Source organism: Anas platyrhynchos, chromosome 21, assembly GCF_047663525.1.
Source record: "Anas platyrhynchos isolate ZD024472 breed Pekin duck chromosome 21, IASCAAS_PekinDuck_T2T, whole genome shotgun sequence".
Classification (NCBI taxonomy): Eukaryota; Metazoa; Chordata; class Aves; order Anseriformes; family Anatidae; genus Anas; species Anas platyrhynchos.
In genome coordinates, this window is record NC_092607.1 from 9,391,072 (window position 1) to 9,411,738 (window position 20,667).

At 43.7% G+C, this 20,667-nt stretch overlaps 1 protein-coding gene across 2 annotated transcripts in view; it reads right to left on the minus strand.

The window, feature by feature from the left end:
* Nucleotides 1–16,786, minus strand: part of NDRG3 (NDRG family member 3) — a 56,422-nt gene extending 39,636 nt beyond the window's left edge. For both annotated transcript variants that reach the window (XM_027472971.3, XM_027472969.3), the window contains exon 1: nt 16,656–16,786. The gene's annotated coding sequence lies outside the window, so the exon portion shown is untranslated. The remainder of the gene's footprint in view (nt 1–16,655) is intronic.
* Nucleotides 16,787–20,667: the final 3,881 nt, after the last annotated feature.

The window sequence follows — 20,667 nt, forward strand, 5'->3', positions numbered from 1 at the left end:
AAGTGTTCATAAAGCTCAAGTCCTGTCATCAAACAGCAGCCTTAATCGCCATTTTGGTCTGATTTAACCTGAGTTATGAAAATGCATTTTTAATGATGGAAGAGAAACTTGAAAAGAAAAAGATTATTAACATGCCGAGAGGAACTAAAGAAAGCCTCAAAGGTGTGCAGACTACAAAGGCGTGTATGCCATGCAAGTCTGCTTTGACAGTTGCACAGAAAATCTTTCACAGTGATGTGTAATGAGCTCTGCAGACAGCACCACAGCCTGCAGTCTAAGTTGAGGAGCATGTACAATGCACAGAGTAGTCAAGTATACAAGTAAAGTAGTTCAATTGCTACAGCCTTTGCGGTTCTCCCTTAACACAAGTAACCAGGCCTATGCAGTAACATCTAGTACATATCAGCATGGGCATTCACGTTATAAATTCCTAACGTGGACGGAAACCCTTTGATAAAACAGGTAATATTGTCTTGTTTTGGAGAGGGCTGAAAGAGAGATGTGATGCAGCCATGTAAGAACATCCTTCTTCTAGGCATAGTGAACATCTTTCCTTAGGAGCTTTGGAGGCAGCTTGTAAATGCCTGCAGGAATACAATGGAGATGTAGGATGGAAAACACCGAGCACTTTTGGGGAAAATCCTGCCAGCTCTGCAAGCTCATGGCTATCAACCCCCACAAGGTATGTTGGCCAGGCACTGAGATGCTGCCTCCGCAGATCTCACTGGGACCTACCATAAAAACATCTGACAAGTAAAACTCAAGAGTTCCATTTAAAACCACATTTTTTTGTTCTTGCTACATTTGTAAAATTTTGTAGGTTTTTTTCCAACAGTACACTTGCTTTCTGTAACTACATGTGCAATGGGGCCAGCTCAACGGTGGGAATGAGAACCCTCAATTCAGAAGAACTACTGACACAACCTAAACATTCAAGGCTTTGGGGGTAATTAATATAGTGTATATGTATAATAAAGTAAGCTAGGGTGATTTCTATTAAGCTTAATTCAGTCTTGTATACTTGGGATCCAAGAAAGACATTCACAAGCAATAGTACTTGAGACCTTCATACCACACAGTTTACTAGCTTATAGTGCGTTACTTAAAAATATTCCTTGAAGACTTTTTTTTTTAACACTGCATTATACAATACACCCTCAAAACCACCAAGAATCGTGGCTTTTAGACTGGAAATCCACAATAGAACATCCCATTACTGTAAACAAAGCCCCAGTGAGGTTAAAATGCATAAAGACTTTTTCAGAAGTAGCTGAAGATGTCGAGACAAGTGATTTAGTTTCAGTATGCTGGTTCTGAAAGAAGCTGGGTCACTAGATGGGTTTCATGTATAACCCCTCCATTTTCAGAAAGACTCATTTTACCACAGATTCATTCCCTACAGACCAGCATGAGATGAGAAGGATGTAATGCACCTCGCAGCCGGTGAAAGATAAAGCTGACAAAATTAAATATTGCAGAGTCATTTGGGCTGGAAGGGATGGCTGGGGGTGATCCAGCACAGCCTCCTACTTCAGGCAGGAGTAATTTCAAAGCTGGATTAGATTGCTCAGGGTTTTACAGATTTGTAAAAGTGTAAGGATGCAACTGGTGCCTCTTGTCCCATCGCTGCAAACCTGAGAAGAGCCTCGTTCATCTTCTCTTCTACCTTTTTATGTAGCAGAATGAAGGTATGCAATCAATGAGATTTTTGACCTGAAAACACCATAGGCCAGAATAAAAACAAAAATGCAAAATAGTGCCTGTTACAGCCAGCCATCCGCAGTATTTAACATTTCCCTTTCTAAAACTGTTCAATAAGTAACCAAGTCAGGTAATTCCAGCTAAAGGCCTAGGCGTAACAGAAATTCATCTCCTGGTAGATTTTTCAGGCAGATGTTAGTATGTCAAAATAACAGGTTCAGTATTAAATTGAACTTCCCCCCTTTCTGAACAATATTGAACAGTTTCCAGAGTAACAACACAAAGAGCTGCACTGGGGCTGTGTAGTGCAAGATCTGGTCTCTGATACAGCTCAAGAGCAAATGCCTAGGAAAGAGCAAAAGAATAGCACCAAGTGATATTTCTGCTTTGCTTGTACATCAAAGCTTATTTCAGACAAGCCTTAGTCTCTTTCAGATCCCCTTGAAGCTCCTTCCCCAATGCACTAAAGTTCTGCTGTTCTTTCTGAACATAGAGGATATTATCAGGCTTTGTGCTGCTGAAAAACAGGTAAGGAAGGCTTCCCCATGAAACCTCTGTGGTGCCTTTCTCCCTGCAAGTCACAAAAATCATGCGCCTCTTTACCTCTTAAATACCAAAATACTCTTTTATCCCAACACCACAAAATCCACATCCAGTTTTCAGTGCAACATAACGCATGTGGGCAACTAACCTCCTCCGACCCACAGCCTTGATCAGCCACCACTTTCCAGAGGTCTGCATGTTGGCCAGAGAAGGATTTTCCTAGTGCAAAGCCCCTGGCAGAGCAGCACACATTACAGCACAAGCCCTGCCCTACAAAAGCCATTTCACAATGCCTCCTCTAAAGGCAGGCTGATCAATATTAATTTGGAGAGATTATCAGATACCTACCATGTTTTAATATTACTTTAGTGTAACATTACATGTGCTTTTCTCCCATGTTAACTTTTAGGCAGAAGCTACATTGAAAACACTGCTGATAGGTATCTCAGAAATAAAAGCAGAGCCCTAGTTACTGCTGGATGTTTTTTAATCCCCTGTTACTAACCACCACCCCTGACAGGCTTCGTGCCTTATGCTTTTGGAAAGTGGCAGAAATATTTACTACGTTCAGTGATGCAAAGTCACAGCCATGACTTCTAAAGAAACACTGAAAAGAGATTTAAAATGTTATAAAGAAAGGTACTGCCATACCGTAAGATGTAATTAGTCGGGTGTATTGTGTTATAACAGATGCCAAACCCAATCGGGTATATCATATTAGTTTCAGCAAACACCATGGAACTGAAGTGTGGATTATTTTCTGAGCCTCCTTCCCAGTAATTTAAGCCAAGGAGTTTTCGCTGACTGCTGGAGCGGTCTCAGAGCATACACAGAGCATAACACAGTTATCAGATAAGCTTCTGTAATGCAATTACTCTGGATCATTTGCAATACTTAAAAAGTGAAGTGATAACCCACCTTCTTACACAACATCCCCTCACCAACCCAAGAGCCTGGTTCAGCCTTAGAGCGTTGGCCTCTCCCAGGGAACGAGGGCCCTGAGGCCACAAATTCACACCACAGCTCAGCAAACGTGGCAACCCTAGCACAGCGTGGGTTAGCTAGGAACCACCACCAGACCTTATCACCCCCACCCCTACTCCAGAAACCACCACCAGACCTCGTTTCCCCCACTTCTTTCAACCTCAGAATATCTTGCAGTAAAATTTGCAGATTGAGGTAATATCTTTTATTCAACTAACTGCGGGAGGAGGGTCACAGCTTTTGAGACTGTAAGCCCTTCTCCAGGTCATGAGGAGATGTTAAACTTAAACAAGTCCCAAAGCACAACTCATCTGTCTGAATTTACGTGTACACTGATCTCCCTCTTTACAATTAAGTAAAGTAAGGTACTCTGAATCAGTATACAATGGCAAGAAATTAATTTTGTCAGCGAATGCATGAACACAAACCACACAGGTAGCAAACCACAAACAAACAGCACTTGAACACTAGAAGCGTGTCCTGGTTGAAATGGCTGATGTCTTACAGACAACTCACGGCAAAAGCAGAACGAAGGACAGACACAGTCTTCCCACTCAGGAAGAGTTTCCATGAAGCCAAAACCTTCTCCCTCAGTGACTCCTTTTCTAAATCCCACAGACCAAACCCAAAATAACACTGGTGTCATTGGATGGTGCTTTACTCTTGTCCTGCTTCTGCAGCAGGTGAAGCTGGAACTACCTGCTGCAGCTGTAAGCGTATGACACCATCCTTACTGACTTTGGCAGTAAGCCTTAGCTCTTGATACTGTAGATATTTAATATTCCAGTAACAACCCCAAAACACTGGCCACCAGGCAAGGCTATATATTGTAATCTGTAAGGGCTGTATTTGACTTTACTGGGTATTTGCACCAAAACAGCTCATTAAGAAGTTCACTGGTTTTGCCCGGCAAATAAAAGATCCAAGGGGCTGTTTCAGCCAGGCTTTATAGCTGTGCTCCAACATTAAAGAGGATTTCTCTTACAAAAAGAGCTCTAGAGCTCAGCTTTAAAAGCACTGTAAACAGCGATCTGATGAAGCATTAACTGCTGAATAAATGAGCCGAAATCCAGGGAACCGCGCCAAGAGATTAAAATCTCAATGCCAATGAGAAAGGAGGAGGTCCTGCTCCCACTTCATGAGAATCTGACTTTGTTTTGAGCCTGTTACCACTATTTTCATGTGATGGTCTTGGTCTTTTAATTGGAAGAGACAGTGAATAATTGGTTCACATTCACTCCTGCCTACTAAGACTTTATATGTTTCCATTACAATCCCTTTAAAGAGATCTTTTTAAGACTGAAGAGTTTGTATCTATTTATCATCTATTTATTAGTATAAAAAAAGACAGGGATCTCCTAGAAAGAGTCCAGCAGAGGGCCACAAAGATGATACGGGGCCTGGGCATCTCCCCTACTAGGAAAGACTGAGACCTGGGTCTGTTCAGCCTGGAGAAGAGAAGACCGAGAGGGGATCTCATCAATGTGTATAAATATCTGAAGTGTGGGAGACAGAGGGATATGGTCAACCTCTTTTCAGTGGTCTGTGGGGACAGGACAAGGGGCAATGGCCACAGAATGGATCACAGGAAGTTCTGCACCAACATGTGAAAGAACTTCTTCATGGTGAGGGTGACCTGGAAAGTCAACTCAGAGCTCATCACCGTATACACGAAAGGGGGGGGGAGCTGTTCTTCAGGTTCTTCATTACATTGATTTTAAAATCCTGTTTTATTACTCAGTCCCATAGGATTTGTCCATTTCTCTTCACAGGTAGCTCATGTTTGTCGTCATAAATAATTTACTTTTTAATCAACAGACACTGTCATTTCTGTTACCTCTCTCCCATTTATTTTCCCAAATTTCACTTCTCTGTGCCTTTGGCCTCTTCATTGCCTGTGGTAATGAGTAACACTGTGAAAACACTGTTTAAAGTAAATCTTCCTTCTGTCCAATTTATAGATAAAAGTTTTATTGCATATCCCAACGGTCTCAGAATGCTGGTTGTTCTTTACCCAGAACAGTCTCAGAAATGCTGGTTGTTCTTTACTCACCTTCTGTGCCATTCATGCTTTCATAAAACTTTGTTACTTTACTTTGTCCTCCCAGTGGCTCCCTTCCAAGGTGCGAAGTCCTAAACTACTTAATGTCTCCTCATGTTTCTTCTTATTCCATGCCTTTGTTCCTTCTTTATTTCTCTTACACTCTACACTGAAAGAACTTGCCAGAATAATTATGCTGATAATGAAGTCCAGTGTAGATCATGTCCAAAATTTTAGTGCCCTATAGGAACATTTTTCATGCTTCTACAGAGATATATCAGTTTCTCTAAGGAAACATGCCTCAGTGCTTTCACACACCTTTACAAATCAAATGTGCAGACAACCTTCTCTGTAATGCCTTGCTTTCCTCTGCTTTCCCATTTCCTTAGCACAGACAGCTGAAAAAAAAATTCCTCTGAAAACTGTTGACTTTGCTAGGGTAAATTTTTGGAAAAATCCCCTGAATTGGGATTTTTTTTGAGAATTGTTGGAACAATTTTTAATGAAACATTTTTATTGAAAGAAGCTCATATTCTTCTCCCTCAAGCTGAGCTTTTTTTTTTTTTTTAATTAGCCCTTTCATATGCATTTTCTGAATTTCTCTATGAGCTATACTAGGCTTGAGCTCACTGCATGTTGGTAGCAAGAACCAACTCAGCATGATACAAAAACACAGAAGAAAACTGCAACTACACACTTTTAAAACCAAATTGAGCATTACAGGCACACAAATATTACTGCAGCAGCAGCTGCTCTGAGAAACATCTGCAAGTCAGTGCGAGTATTTGGGGACTCTTACAGAACAAGTTAAAACAAAGATTCCTATAGTCCAGTCTGGGAAGCATGTCTCCAGTACTGGCTTTTCTCTTGCAGCAACTATTCAAACCTTACAGATCCAAATACACATTAATACTTTCCCAATATCTCTTTCCTGCATCAGCAGCACAGGAACGCAAGCAGGAACAGAAGCAAAACCCAGCAGCTGCAAACCAAGAGAAAAGTGTCCATCCACAACAGCAGATAAGTGCTAGGCTTGTTTAAGAGTTTCAGGTAAAAAATAGGCACAGAGATCAGTTGCAGTACTGCAGCTGTCCTCCTGCCCAGAACAGGGTAAAGAATTAATGTCATCCCTCTCCCAAGCCATGCTGGCACTGAAAGGTGCCATTTCTCTTGGTTCTTGGGTTTGCACTGAATAACTTTAGCTTAAGGAAACGACCAGCACTTTCCATCGTAATCTGATACACTGGCAGCCCTACTCCTGTTAAATATTCACCTGTTATATGTGCTTTGTTTTTCCTTTAAGTGAAGCTTTAATCAAGGGAGAAATGCGGAAAGACCTTTTATTAACGAGTCCCCAGTAACAGAACTCATTGTTCTTCCTCTTGGCACAGAGAGAGGAAGCACAGCGCTGCCTAACCAGACCCTTACCCGTGTAATGATGGCAATCACGAAATCCTGCTTGTGAAAAGGTACAGGCTGTCCTTCTGGAGATACGAGAGCTCAACCCCTACAAACCATGAGTAGAGAAACATGCCTGTGAATAGGAGTGCACCATCTACTAACAGCACAGAAATCCCCGCTGCCTTTGACTGTTTGGCCAATTTGCAAGCAGCAGACAGATCCCCATCCTCCGACTGCTGTGCCTCGGGAGCTCAGCCACACACCAGAGCTCCCGACCCAACCTCCACTTGTACGTTTCTCTTCCCCATCTGCTTACTTCCACAGATGCTGGAACCACGCTGAAGGACACAGGCACTGCAAAGCAACTCCCTTGGTTTACGGAAAGGCAAGTGTCAGTCTTGAAAGCCGTGGCCCCAGTCTAGGAAAAGCGATTTGGAATCACCACTGCTGGGAAGACCTTGGGGTTCTTCTAAAAATGCAGAACAAAATTTGAGCACTGGAACGGGCTGCCCTAAAGAGAAGTTGTGGAGTCTCCTTCTTTGGAGATGCTCAAAACCTGCCTGGCTGTGATCCTGTGCAACATGCTGTGTGTGACCCTGCTACAGCAGGGGGGCTGGAGCAGATGGTCTCTGGAGGGCCCTTCCAACCTCCCCCATTCCGTGATTTTGTGTACGATAAGATAAAAATACGTCAGATTTCACTAAAGGCAGTGTTTCAAGATTGTAACTTCAGTTCTGAAAGTCCTTCCTCATTGATAACTTTGGCAATATTAAGACTATATTCCCTTAAAATCATTTTTAGGCCAACGAGATGACTGATGATGGTTTCTACATTCATTTTAACGTGGAGATAACGACAAAAATAGCACCGCAAGTGCCATGTTTACAATCAATCCACAGACTAGAATGACGTTTGAAGGCTAGAGATCTGAGAAAATGTTAATGTAGCACATCAAAGAAATCAAACTAAGAAAAGCAAGACACCCGCACTACGACATTTCTGTTCAGATAATTAATGCTCCAGTCCTGAATTATCTTTATGGTGCATATTGTTTCAAGTCATTTTAATCTTTTCCCACCATCTTCCCCCAGCATCTACCACCTACCAAATAATCAGAGAAGAAGAGAAAGTGAAAACATTTACATGCTTTGGAGACCTGCGTAAAGGCTAAGTAACACTTTTGCCTGAACAGTCCTCATTTTATGAAAATGAAGGACTGACAGCAGTTATCCTACCTTTATGTGAAGTCATAAATTCATATCCATTTTTACTATGAATTTCTTCAAAGGGTGTAATACCACACAACGAAGCATATTCAATTCTTATTTTTTCTTTTCAATTTTTTTCTTTTCCTTGTTTTAAGATAGCTTAAACTTCTCTAGCTGATTTCATGTTTTCATTTATAAGGACATGCTGCCTTTATTAAAGAAGTACGAAGCAGTTTAACTTAATAGAAAAAACAGTTATCTTGTGAAAGGACAAAGGAAATCCTATGCTATCCTATCACTGACAAAAAAAGCTAATGCTCAGTGAATTCCTCCTCCATCCATCTGAGAAATCCCATGCAAAGCAATTTTAAAAGCTGGCATTTTGAAGCTTTCTTGAGCTTGTTTTGAAACCTGAATAAAACATCTTTTTAAATGAGGGAAGAAAAAAAAGCAGTAGGGTTTTTTCAGACCGCAACAGCTCCACAGGACAGACAAGGGCAGTGCTGCTGCTGGCAGCAGGGCTGAAGAGGCGGCTGCAGCTCAGCCCCAGGCAAGGCGAGCAGACAGCAACCTGCAGTCCCTGCCCCTTCCCAAGGCACCTTCTTCCTCTCTGTTTTTGCAATTCCGGGACAGACACCCAGACCCATTCTTGGCTATCCACAGGACTCCTCCAGGAATTCTGCTCCCCACGGTATATCACTGTTAAGAAAAAAGCAGGATTACAGACTTCTAAGAAGCCTTTAGGGGTCACTGCACTGCCAAGAAAAGCTGCTATTAGCCAGGAAATATCATTTTCTAACACCTACTAACACGGCCAAAAATGGAAGGTGTTCACATGGAACAGGCAAAAGACACCCCTCCTGCATAACCAACTGGTGAGCTTTGCAAATTATTTTGAAGACACTTTTATACTGGTGAGAGTGGCGGCATAATTACAGTGGCCTAGAATTACACTTGAAAACACTTAGTTTTGACAATTACTACCAGGCATAACAATAAAAGCAATTTCTCACAGCACAAACCAAATTGCTGTCAGAAGGGCCTGGTGGCCTGACTGTACCATTACGCTAGGGAGGCTTCTGTAGCACGCACGTGGCCAGACCACAATGGCACTGAGGCGGTTGCTTCCCAGATTTTGAAGGGCTGCTTTGATACATGGGTACGGGAGCTGTTCGGAAATCAGTAATCCTCAGCAACAGTGACTGTCAGTCAGGATACCTAGAGCTTGGGAATCACAGCTGACATTCCTATGTATTTGCAAAGATTTTGTGAAGACAGCACAAGAATGCACATCACACAGAACACAGTGATTCCTATTTGAGATGCAGGAACAGGAAACAAAAACAAAAATAAAAAGACAGCAAAGAACACTTTTTTTAAAGAGTGTTCTGCATCTGCAAGTATCACACCCAGAAGTTGAACATAAGTAACCCTTCTGAATGCATAAACCAGGAGAAGTACCAGTGGTTAATGTATTCTAGGATTTGCAATTCTGCTGAGAAGATCAGAGGCCGCTTTGGTTAGCAAGAGACAACGACAAAAGTGCCATCACGACTGTAAGCAGGACTTAGACTTTGTGTTGTTTGTGGCATTTTAGGAAAAGTTTTCCTCAACTTTGTGATCCCCTGGAATCACAGTTACTTTGCACCAGCACCACTTTGCGTGGTCAGCCCCATGGCCAGGTCTGGGAACAGAACAGCCACAAGCCCCCAGACCATTTAACACCAGTCACAAGTGCACAAATTAAGTGTCCAAAAAGCGACAAGTACTCGAGTTCTGCTCAGTGGGCGCAGAGTTTCTGCTCTGTGTGGTCAAAAGACTCTTCTTAAACCTTCACTCCTGACAAGATGTCCTGCGCTGAAAGTTCCCAGGCTGAGGTGGGCTCAAGTCACTGCAGCACACTCACCACACCTCTCTCCCCTCAGAGGTGGAAGCCTAACAACTTTATTTTCTTTTTTAAATATTGCACTAAAACCAAATAAAAACACAACTTTGCTGTCCAAAAAAACAACATGCTTTAACTTCTTGTAAGAAGAGGTAATCTGAACTTCTTCACTAACTCATTTGCACAGACAAATCTACTGTGTCCCCTGTGCTTTTGTAGTCACTCTGCTTGAACACTCCGGGCCATTTTTGCCACTCAGACTTTTGCATTAAAATCTTTATGACGATGGGCCAGCAACTGAAAAGCTGCAGTCCCAGATTACGCTGACTCCTCAGTCAACAATCAGTTATATGGCCTAGTAATGCAAAAGCACGGTACGCAGGTGTACCAAACACTAGGAGATGACAAACATTGCACTGTAACAAGGCAGCATTCACAGCCTGAGGCGGGCACACGTGAGGTCCCATAAAGCAGCCACCCTTTTGATTCTCCCTACACCACAACAGCAGCTATGAGCATTTGCTTTATGTAGGCATGACAGCGTATAACTCGCTTCAGAATACTTCACCTTCCTTTAAAGCACCTGAAAGGTGCTTACTGGCAGGCAGAAGCCCACGGGCCTGGTGATCCCACAGCTCAGCTGCAAACACCAAGGCACTTCCCCGGCCTCCCCAGGTCTCACAGCCAGTAGTACCTGCAGCAGCTGGGTCTGACATTTAGTCCTAAAAAGGGCCAAAAAAGCTTTGGAACGAGGCAAAGGAGCTCTTTGATTGACACTTTTAAAATAGCATTTCCAATTACTTATTTCTCTTAGAAATGTCAGGAAATTATAATTTTGTTCCATGGCTGACATAATCCACATGGAGGTTTTTCACCGAGTCCCGTGCCTTGGCATCCCTGGGGCTGCGGGAAAGCCTCAATGGCTTCATAAAATGAGAAACAAGATCCCCAGCTTTCCTGAGCACCCGAAGAACCGTACATGGCAGCCTTACCCTAAATGAAGGAACAAAGACTCCGTAACAAGGACTTTTGCTTTGACAAAACTCAGTCAGAGCAAGCTACATCAGCAAAATAGCAACGCTGGTGGCACACAAGGGTTGACAAAGGCCCCCGCAGCAGCAGATGAGCACATGCCCGCAGGAGCTCCCAGCACCCAGCCCGGCACACAAACCAGGCAGCACCCAACTGGGCTGCGCAGGAAAGCAGGCTTTGACCCTGCCGCTCCTGAGCCTCACGTTCCTTCGTGGAAAACAAGACACAAATCCACACACGAGCCCTCCTTTTTGTGGAAGGAAATGCACCACGCCAAGTCATCTAACTATGTATTTACATAAGTCCATTTTTTTTTTCTTTTTACCTAGGCAAAGGTAGAAGCACATACACAAGCTGAGAAAAACAGCCTTCACCAGCTCAACGATACATTTCAAGTCTATCATAGGCAAAAGAAACCTTTATAAAACAGAAACACCTAATTTTAGTTCTCCACACAGAAAGACAACCCCCAGAAACCCTCAGCAGGGCACTGTTACTACATAGTTCATGACAAGGGAAGTGGTGAACCTGGATATGAATTTTCCAGAAGACACCTCAAAATCCTACTTAGTGATCAGAAATTTCATTACAGAACTGTACTGTTTGTATTCAGGAAACTTAAAATCCAGAATAATTCTAGACCTTACAAAACACAAGAGCATCTGTGGCAAAATTTGTTAATATCCATTTATATACTTTTGAAATATTTACCATGCAATTGTTTAAAATAGAACAAAGTCCATATCCAGGATAAAGAATAATACTAGATCCCTATTGCCTTACACAAATGCACAAAAACCCCTTGTTCATTGTCTTTAAGAAATTCCAGGTATCAACCCACGGTCAGTTTGTTTTTCTGCTTCAACACAGTGGAAAAGTCTAAGAAGCAGTCACAAAATCTATCTACTTAGTACCTAGGTGTGATTCATACACCAAGTCAAACTAATCTAACTACAGCATCAAATTCATGCCAATTTTGAAATAAATAGCGCAAATCTGTGCACTGACACATACACTGCCTTCAGTCCAGACTACAGCTGAGCCTGTAGGGTCACAATTTTAATCAGCAGCAGCAAGCTCAGAAACGTGCATTCATCTAACTGAATTGCTTCTAATTAAATCCGCATATTTGTATGCTATCAGGACGTCAACACTAAATCAGTATTAATTTATAATTTGTTGAGTTCATTTCCAGCCAGATCTGCTCCCAGGCTCAGATCTTCACACGGCAGCTGGAGGGAGCCGGCAGGGCTGCAAGGACAACTGCTCCTGTGTCTGCTTACAGCAGTGATGGGACCACAACACACGGTCACACCCAGCGAGCTCAGCAGTTACAGGAAAACTGGGAAAGCCCATGCCTGGACTAATAGCTAGCTGGAAAACAGATGACAGCACAGGGATAAATGGTTGATTTTCACACAGGAGGGAGACATCCAGGAGCCTTATGCAGTGCTCTGCATTGCACTCTGTATTCATGAACGGTCTGGAAAAGGGGGCAAAAGCCTGCTGAGGATACAGGCTATTCTGACAGGAGAGATGAGGGCTGACTGAAGAACTGCAGAAAAACCCTATGAGACTGAGTAAACGGGAGATAAAACATCAGATGAAATTCAGTGCCAAATAAAGTAGCACACAGGAAAAAAAAATCCTAATTTGACATGTAAAGCGATGTGCTCCAAACTGATATTAATACTCAGAAAGTCTTGCTGGAATCATGACTAACTGATAAAACCATCAGCTCACACCCCTTTAACAGTTAGAAAAGAATAAAGCTAACATTAGGAAATTATTAGGAAAGAAATGGAATTAAACTACCACATAAAGCTGTAGTATGCCTGCACCATAAATCTTGGATACAGCCTGTTGCCTCATTTCAAGGGGACACAGTGGAAATGGAAAACATTTCTAAAAGGGAAACAGGGTTTGAAAAGATAAACAATGAGGAATAATTGATTAGGCTAGGGCTCTTCTGCCTGGAAACAGACATTGCTGCAGTGACATATGACAGAAGTCTATAAAATCACCAGCCACACGGAGAAGGTAAACAGAGATCAGTTGTTCACTGCTTCAAACAATACAAAATTTCATATAAAATATGAACTGAAGGTAGCAGCTGTCAGGTTCGAAATAAAAAAGCTGATGTAATTAGCTCCTACAGCATTATTCTGTGCTCTGGAAAGCCTCCCCTGGGATGCTATAAGTTTAAATGTACTACAGATATAGGCAGGTTCACAGAAGAAAAATACATTAAATGTTATGTAAATAAATGAGAACATCTACCTATTAACATCCTAGAGCTGACGAGAGATAAGAGGGCTCCAATAAAGGCATATATAATGTGCCCTGACCTTATGCTCTTTTCTAGGTATCCCTTTTAGTGACTGTCAAGAATGAATAGCAGAATGGGTGTTTCCACCTGATTCTGAATCTGTTCGTATACCATAAAAATCAATTCCACCTCTGGTACTCCTCAGCCCTCCACTGAACTCATTCAACTTGCTTACCTGGCAAAAGTTGGTCTTCTGAAGAGCAGGGGCTCAACGGGTTCAGGACAACATCCAGTAAGTGCTGGAGATGCTACAAGGCAGGGCAAGAATTTGACAAGCCCTTTTCCTTGCCAACTGGCCAATAGATCACTTAAAGATCTAATATGCAGCTTCACCACCAAAGTACAGATGAAAATGAGGAGGCAGATTGCTTATATCCTCTGCTCAAACACCCAGAGAAAAGCTACAATTAAGCTCTTTTGAAAGAAAAAAAAAGAGGCTAATTTCTTATTTTTTTAATCCAACTGGTAATTATGAATAGAATCAACAGTCTGGTTTACACACAATTGAATAGTAAAGGTTTCTTTAAAATGAAACATTGCAACTATAACCTGCACCACATGAAAAGTAAGGGACATGCCTTCAGTGAACTATAACCTGTTGTAAATACAGAAATGCATCCAAGTCTGCTAAGGAGCATAGCCAAATGAAAACAAAGTTATTTCTTTGCATGCTTCCTGCAGCGTCAATTCGATCATTACGTTAAACGGTGCCACATTAGTCACAGAAGCCAAGGGGATATCAACAGACAGAATAAGATGAGTGATCAATAAAAGTATATTACTAAAAATCCAGGAAGACCATTTACAATTCAGAATTCACAAGAAGAAAAATGAAGGCTAAGTGAGATTATTAAAATCTCTCATCAGCTCTGATTTGCACAATAGAGGCTCTCACCCAGCCATTCCCATGTCAGGACCACATAACCACCGCCTTGCTTAAGAATTCACCTGATCTGGCCAGAATACTGAGACTTCCCAGGGGAACACAACGTAGAATTTCATTACTCCTACCAAACTACATTCATATTAAAAATGAGGCCACGAAGATGCATTAAGACATACACCAGAAAATTCTTCTTCAACATTATACTGAGAAACAGTAGCAAAAATACTCCTCCGTTCTCTATCATGGATTAAATCAGGCTGCAATAATTAGAGACACAAGTAGCCTTAATCAGCACTGTGCTTAAGAGTTGTAAGCAGCGGAAGCATATTTACTCATATCCAAGATACATCTGGTAGATGATAAGAACAAAATAAACCCCAATAACAGGAGGTTACGGTGTCAGTACTGACTACAGCTACAGGTATAGAATTCACTGAGTGTATGGCTTTCCCTTTTTCAGGAAATGAGAGTAGTAGCAATCCTGGTCAGCTACTATTTGCGAGAATGACATTTGAATAATTCAAAACAAAAACCTGTATTCCATTATACATGAAAACCAAATACAAAATTTTAAAAGCTGATTTTTCTCCTTTTTTTTTTTTTTTTTTTAAAGTGTACTTAGACAATATTATGACAATAGTATTTTAAGCTTCTTCGTCAAAATGCCATACCTATGTATTATACCTTTGCTATAATGTTTACTTTGGGCACACAACAGAGTAATGTTTAAGACTGAAAACTGTCTTAGGAGCATCTTCCACATAATTTCATAGTGTATCTTAAGAGAACAAAACATGCTGTACATAACAAAGCCGCTGAAATCTAACATTTTTCAATGGAAAACATAAGTGTAATAATAAATTTAAAGATCCTGTTATGCATGACCAATGTGAAACACAAGCTGCAAACGGAAGCACTGAAGGATTTCTGAAGGTGATCTGAGATTAGGTAAACACAAATTACGAATGTTTGTTAACTTAAATTATTTTTTTACCTAACATATAAAACGGGTAGCCAGGAATAAAATTAAAATTTCCAACAATGCTGCTTCCAGCAGCTGTTTAATTATCATTTAATCCAGCTTCTACTTCTGCAAAGGCAAGCATCTCAGTGAAAGCCAGCTATAGCCCACACTAAGTTTCTGCCCTCAGCACAGCCAGTTTTAGTACTTCTTTGAAACAAACTAAGTTTCAAAATCCCAAACAAATAAAATTGGAATAGTCATTCTCAGTCCTGAGCCCTCTTCACAATCCCAGTCCCATGACTAATAATCCAAACGAACCCTAAAGGTTTCTTCGTTTCTTCAGCAGTCTGCCTCTAGTTCAGTCCCATTTGAGTGTGGGACACACATCTGGTAAGTTCTGCTTCCTAGTCCAGCTCACTTATCTGACAGGAAAGCTCCAAGCTGTTACTAAACTCAGCTTAGATTTTACATAACCTATTAGCTTTTTGCCATGGATCTCTATGTCAGGGCTAAGCATAGTTGGACAGGGGTTTGGAAGACTGTTGCTCTCTTGTTCCTACAGAAAAGGACAGGCAAAGCCAAAGTGAGGAGCTCCATCATCCTATCTGAACACAGGAGAGTCATGAATGTGCCTGGCAAAGGAAGAGAAGTTGATTCTCCTCCACTTGTACACCCATCATCTCGGCACTCAAGCACAAAACCTCTTCTGGGTTTCCCAGATTTAACTCACTGAACTCAGCAGACCTTTCCTATTCCCTGGAGCAAACTGACCAAGTTGTCCCACTTCTGCTACAAACTGGGACCATGCTCTGCATGCTGTGACAGCCCCGTGCCACAGCTGGATCCCACACTGCTTCCAGGCTCCCCAAACCTGAGAGGAACGAACCAAGAACTGGCTCAGACACCGGGCTCTGACTCCGCAACGTCCCCCGGTGCTGCTGTGGGGTCAGACGGCAAACCCCACTCCTCCAGGTCGCCCATGACACTGCTTCTTCTGTAACCCGGGCACCTTCTGCATGGGACTCGCAGCTCTGATTTCCATGCCGATGGAAGCACCTGGCCTCACTGCAACGTTTGGGATTGCTCCCCACAACTGACATTACACATCAAATAAACGGACATCGACCTGAAGCCATGACGCACTTCAGCTAACGATTATTTCTTTTACAGCCCATTCCTTCCCTATTCATACAATGACAAGACCCTATAGAATTGAAGAAAAAAACGGTTTTGTTGCCCAAACGAAACAAAGACCCCAGAATTTCAAGACACGAGCACCCTCACAGAAAAGCCGCCGAGCGCGGTAAGGGGCAGCCCGGGGCACCCCCAGCGCCTCGCTCCAACGCCCAGCGCCATCCCCACGAGAAGCCAGGGCGCCTTTCGCAGCCGGTTTGGTTCCTCCCCAGCGAAGCCCGGATTATTTCCCTCACAGCTCCGTGACGGAGCGGTGCTGCCCCCGGCACAGGGAAGCAGCACTCAGCCCCCCCCCCCCTTCCTCCTCCTCCTCCTCCCGCGGGCACAGCCGCCGCTCGCCCTCCGCCCGCCCGCTGCCCGCCACCTCCTGTCACCCATCGCCTCGGTGCCGCGGAGCTCGGCAACCGCAGAAGCCGCCCACAACGCGGGGCTCGGCGCCGCTCCGCTGCGGGCGAAGCCCCGGCCCGCGGGCGGCCCCGGCGCTCACCTGCACGGCGGCACCACAGCAGCTCCGGCCGCCGCGGCATGGACGGGGGGGGGGGGGGGCGCTTTGCGCCTGCGCGCCGCGCCGCGGGGCTGCACACGCGCACGGCTCATGGCGGGGCTCGGGACTACAAAGATGGCGGCAGCGCCATCTCGCGAGCCGCCCGTGTGGCGCCGCCTCCCGCCCGCCCGCGGCTGAGGGGCTGTGGGCAGCGGCGGTTGGCAGACTGTGTTTGTACAGACAGCGATAAAAGGCGCCGCTTGGGTCCTCAGGCTGGATGTTTGATGGGGCGACGGTGTGGCAAGTACCGTCTTTCAAGCTGACTTGACTATCAAACCCTTTTTCCTGTTGGCTGCATTGGAGGAGTGCGCCTATGTAAAACAGTCGTTGTGGCCCTTCATCCGAGACTGTTTCCCGTCTCACTGAAACGCATTTTGCTGCACGGTGTTTGTAACAAATGGACTTGGACACTTCTGTAGATGTTGAGCCACTCTCATCAGCCAGTCTCTTTGTGCAGCGCTTTCTCTGCACCCTCTGGTCTATGAGTCCAGGCTCAGTTCTTCCTTGTGGCCTCTTCATCTCTATTCCTTTCACTCTTGCACAGTGATATTTTGAAAACTTAGAACACAAGAAAACTTCCTTTACCAGCTCAGTCTTCTGCCAAGTCACCACTGAAGATCTCATCATCTGAAATCCCAGCTAGACACGCACCTGGGCACAGCAGTGAAACAAGCTGCAGTATGTCTCGCTTGGTACAAGGTACGTTGTTCTAGGGGAGCACAGTGCCACCTGCCCAGTGTAAACCAACACATGCAACATGTAAATGTGAATGTTCAAGGGAGCCCACTCTGAGGTCACAGTTATTCAGCCCTGTACCTATTGACAAATCCTGGTGCTGTATTCCTTTCACAGATGCTATGAATGTAACTAAACCAGAGCAAGTTTTGCACAAAACTTATTATTTGCAACTGCAAAGAGTGCTTTCACTATTGCTGCTTTCCTGGCTCTTTGGGAATGTCTTAAAGTAAAAATACTTGGATCCCAGGATAGCAAGGCATCCCCAGCTCCTCTCACCTTAACCTTAGTATGGGCCTGCACCAAACGTTTGAAAACTAGGTATTGCCCGAACCTAATCCATGCTCTGGTTTCTGGTGCCACCCAGTGGTCCTACATCCTGCTTCTAGCTCCGTTCTTAATTACGTGGAGGCTGTTACTGAATAGCCCTTGGGGGAGGGGAGGCAGAGAGCAGGGACCATATGCAGGTAAGTAATTCCTGTGTTTATTCGCAGTAGAAAAAGAAAGAGCTGTGAGCGATCGTGGCACTGGGGCGCTCAGCTGTACCCAGCATTACAGTGTCCAGTACCCCTTTCTTGTTATCTTTTAGCCTCAGCCCATTCTTATATCACTGCCCTGAACTGCCTGCAAAATCCTGCCACCTCATAGCACTACCTGTTGTTACTTTATCACCTTCTCACACTTATCAGTTATTTCTAGCAATTTCTCATGTCACATGTCACAGTCATTAATTTTTCCCACCCTGCATTTTAGGTAATTAACATCCCTATAAGCATGCAGACAAGTCTAGTCCTTTGGCCCCATTTGTTACATGATGCTTCCCAGGTCATGGGTGTAGGCAGCAGAATGGAATATGTTTGTTATCTCTCCAGCTTCTGTTGATGGAATGAGCCCATTTCTAGTCTGGATCCTGGCCTGGCTTGCAGATCTGAGCAATCTACTGCAGGTCACTGCATTGAAGGCCAAGTCAAGTCTGCTTTCTGCAAAGGAGATTCAGTTCAGCACCACAGTGTTAGGCAGTGTTATGTACTCACAAGTCTGGAGACAAGTACTATTCTATTTTGCCAGCTGTGATTAGTATGATGCTCCCAGCACAGCCATTTGTTTACAGTGCACCTTTGCCTGGTTTTGCCAGGGCTAAATACTGGAATTGAGGCACCTGTGGTGATCATCTCTCCCGTACATTTCCCAGTTTGGCCCAGACATCTGCTCTTTCTTTCAGGGAATTGCCAAAAAGATACTGGGATTCAAAACATGTATATATCTCAGGTAGGCTGGCTGCTCCCTGAAGGATGGAGGAGCCAGGAGCTGAGCAAGGTCAAGGCAGGGAATGATACCAATATTTCATACCCACGGTGAGAAGCTTGTCTCTGGGACAGACACCTTCTGTGTGTGCTGTAGCTTGTTTCCTGGACGCATGTCCCTTTGTTCCTGACAGGACTCCCTGGAGAGCCCCTCACCCTGGTTCATTGTTTTCCCCTGTGGCTCATGGGGGCTCTCAGGGGACTTGTTAGCAGTACCTGGCTCTGCCCGTCGTGCTCAGAGCCTGTGGGACTGCTGCAGTGGTGAAGTGCTGGCTGCACTGAAGTAACCTTTAGCTCTGTCTGCAGCTGACTTGCTGCTCCCTGCAGCTCCTCACGGACTGATTGCAGTAGAGTTGTCTGGGAAATTGAATAAATAATCCTTCATGTCGCTAATAATTCATCAGTCTTTCTCAGCAGTTGATTCCCCATTAATTGCGTTTCCCTACCTATTTTCTTCTCAAGCACCTGTTTCAGGTTTGGTCTAATAACGAATATGACTTCTGCCCACCAACCTTATCTCAGCAGAGCAATGAACTTATTCACACTCTTTTTATATATAGGCACTTTTTTTTTCCATATAAAAACAAGTAGAGTTACATGCCTAGTGGCTGTGCACTTCTTGCACAGGCCTGATCTGTGCACTTTTACTGCATTTCTCAGAGAAGGGACTGTTCATATTTTCTCCCAGAGAAGACATTAATAAAAAGGACTCCTTTTGGAAATGGCTTACAGAACTTTATACTGTTCTGTTGGGGATTGAGTGCAGTAATAACCATGTTGCAGGTGTGAGTGCTGGGAAGTGGGGGGCTATCTGGCCATGATGGCAGTTGGAGTTGTGGTTCCTCGATGCCACTGCAATCATTCAGTCCGGTGTCAGCAAAGAGGTGCCCTGTGCTGCTGGCACAGCGTGGCTCTGGGCTGAGGCACTGAGGGAGATGGGGCTCTCAGCTGAAACCTGGATGGGCCAGATGACTTTAAATCATGAGAATGTGGGTGGTTGTTTATTTCTGAACAAGCATGGTGTAACTACAAACATTCTCAAGTCAGCCTAAATTCTTCAAAAGTCTTTGGCAGAATGTTTTTTTGTTGCCAAAACATATAGTGCAGGTCAAAATACTAAAACTGTCCTGAGATGGTATCGTATTTTAATTCAATTAATTAATTTTAAAACATTTTAGAAGAATTAATTGTCCCCTACTAAGTGATAATGCTGCCTTAAACCAATGTAATCCTCATCTACCAGTTGTGCAATGTGCACATCCAGTGTAACCAAATGCTTGGAGTGTTTGTTTGAATTCAGAGAAACTTGTATTTAGAAAATAACAACAGCTAATATCTAGTCAGTCTCTGTCAGCCTCTCCTATGCCTAATCCAAGTCAGATTTTCCTATATGCTGATTTTTTTCATCACAGTTAGAGCATCTTCTCTGCATATTTGCATCATTTCTCTCAAAGGAGAGGGTGTCTGCCAGAGATACTGGTTTTAACAAAACAGATTCCCCTTCAAGGAATCTAATTCCACTAGAAGGCTACTGTGAGTGGTCTGATTCTGCAGGTAGTTCAAAATCTATCATTTTTCCTTCAGATAGGTTTTGTGACAGCATGGAAAGAAGCACGTAGCATATGTAGCTGCAGTGCAAGGTTATAGGAGCCTATTCCATTATTTCTCCCACAGAAGACTCATTTGAATCATGGAAGGCTGTCCTGGATGGAGGATGGCTTGTTTTCACCAGGTGCCAGGAAGGGACAGCACGGATCTGGCAACAGCCTGTGAAGAGCTTGGGGCTAATCCTTAGCAGGCATTTTTGTCTTCTGTTGCAGTAGCCGGGGGAACAGTGGGATACAAACATAACTACACCATCCCTACATACACACGCCTCAGCAGGTTCATTCAAACCCAAGGGGCCAATGTGTTTT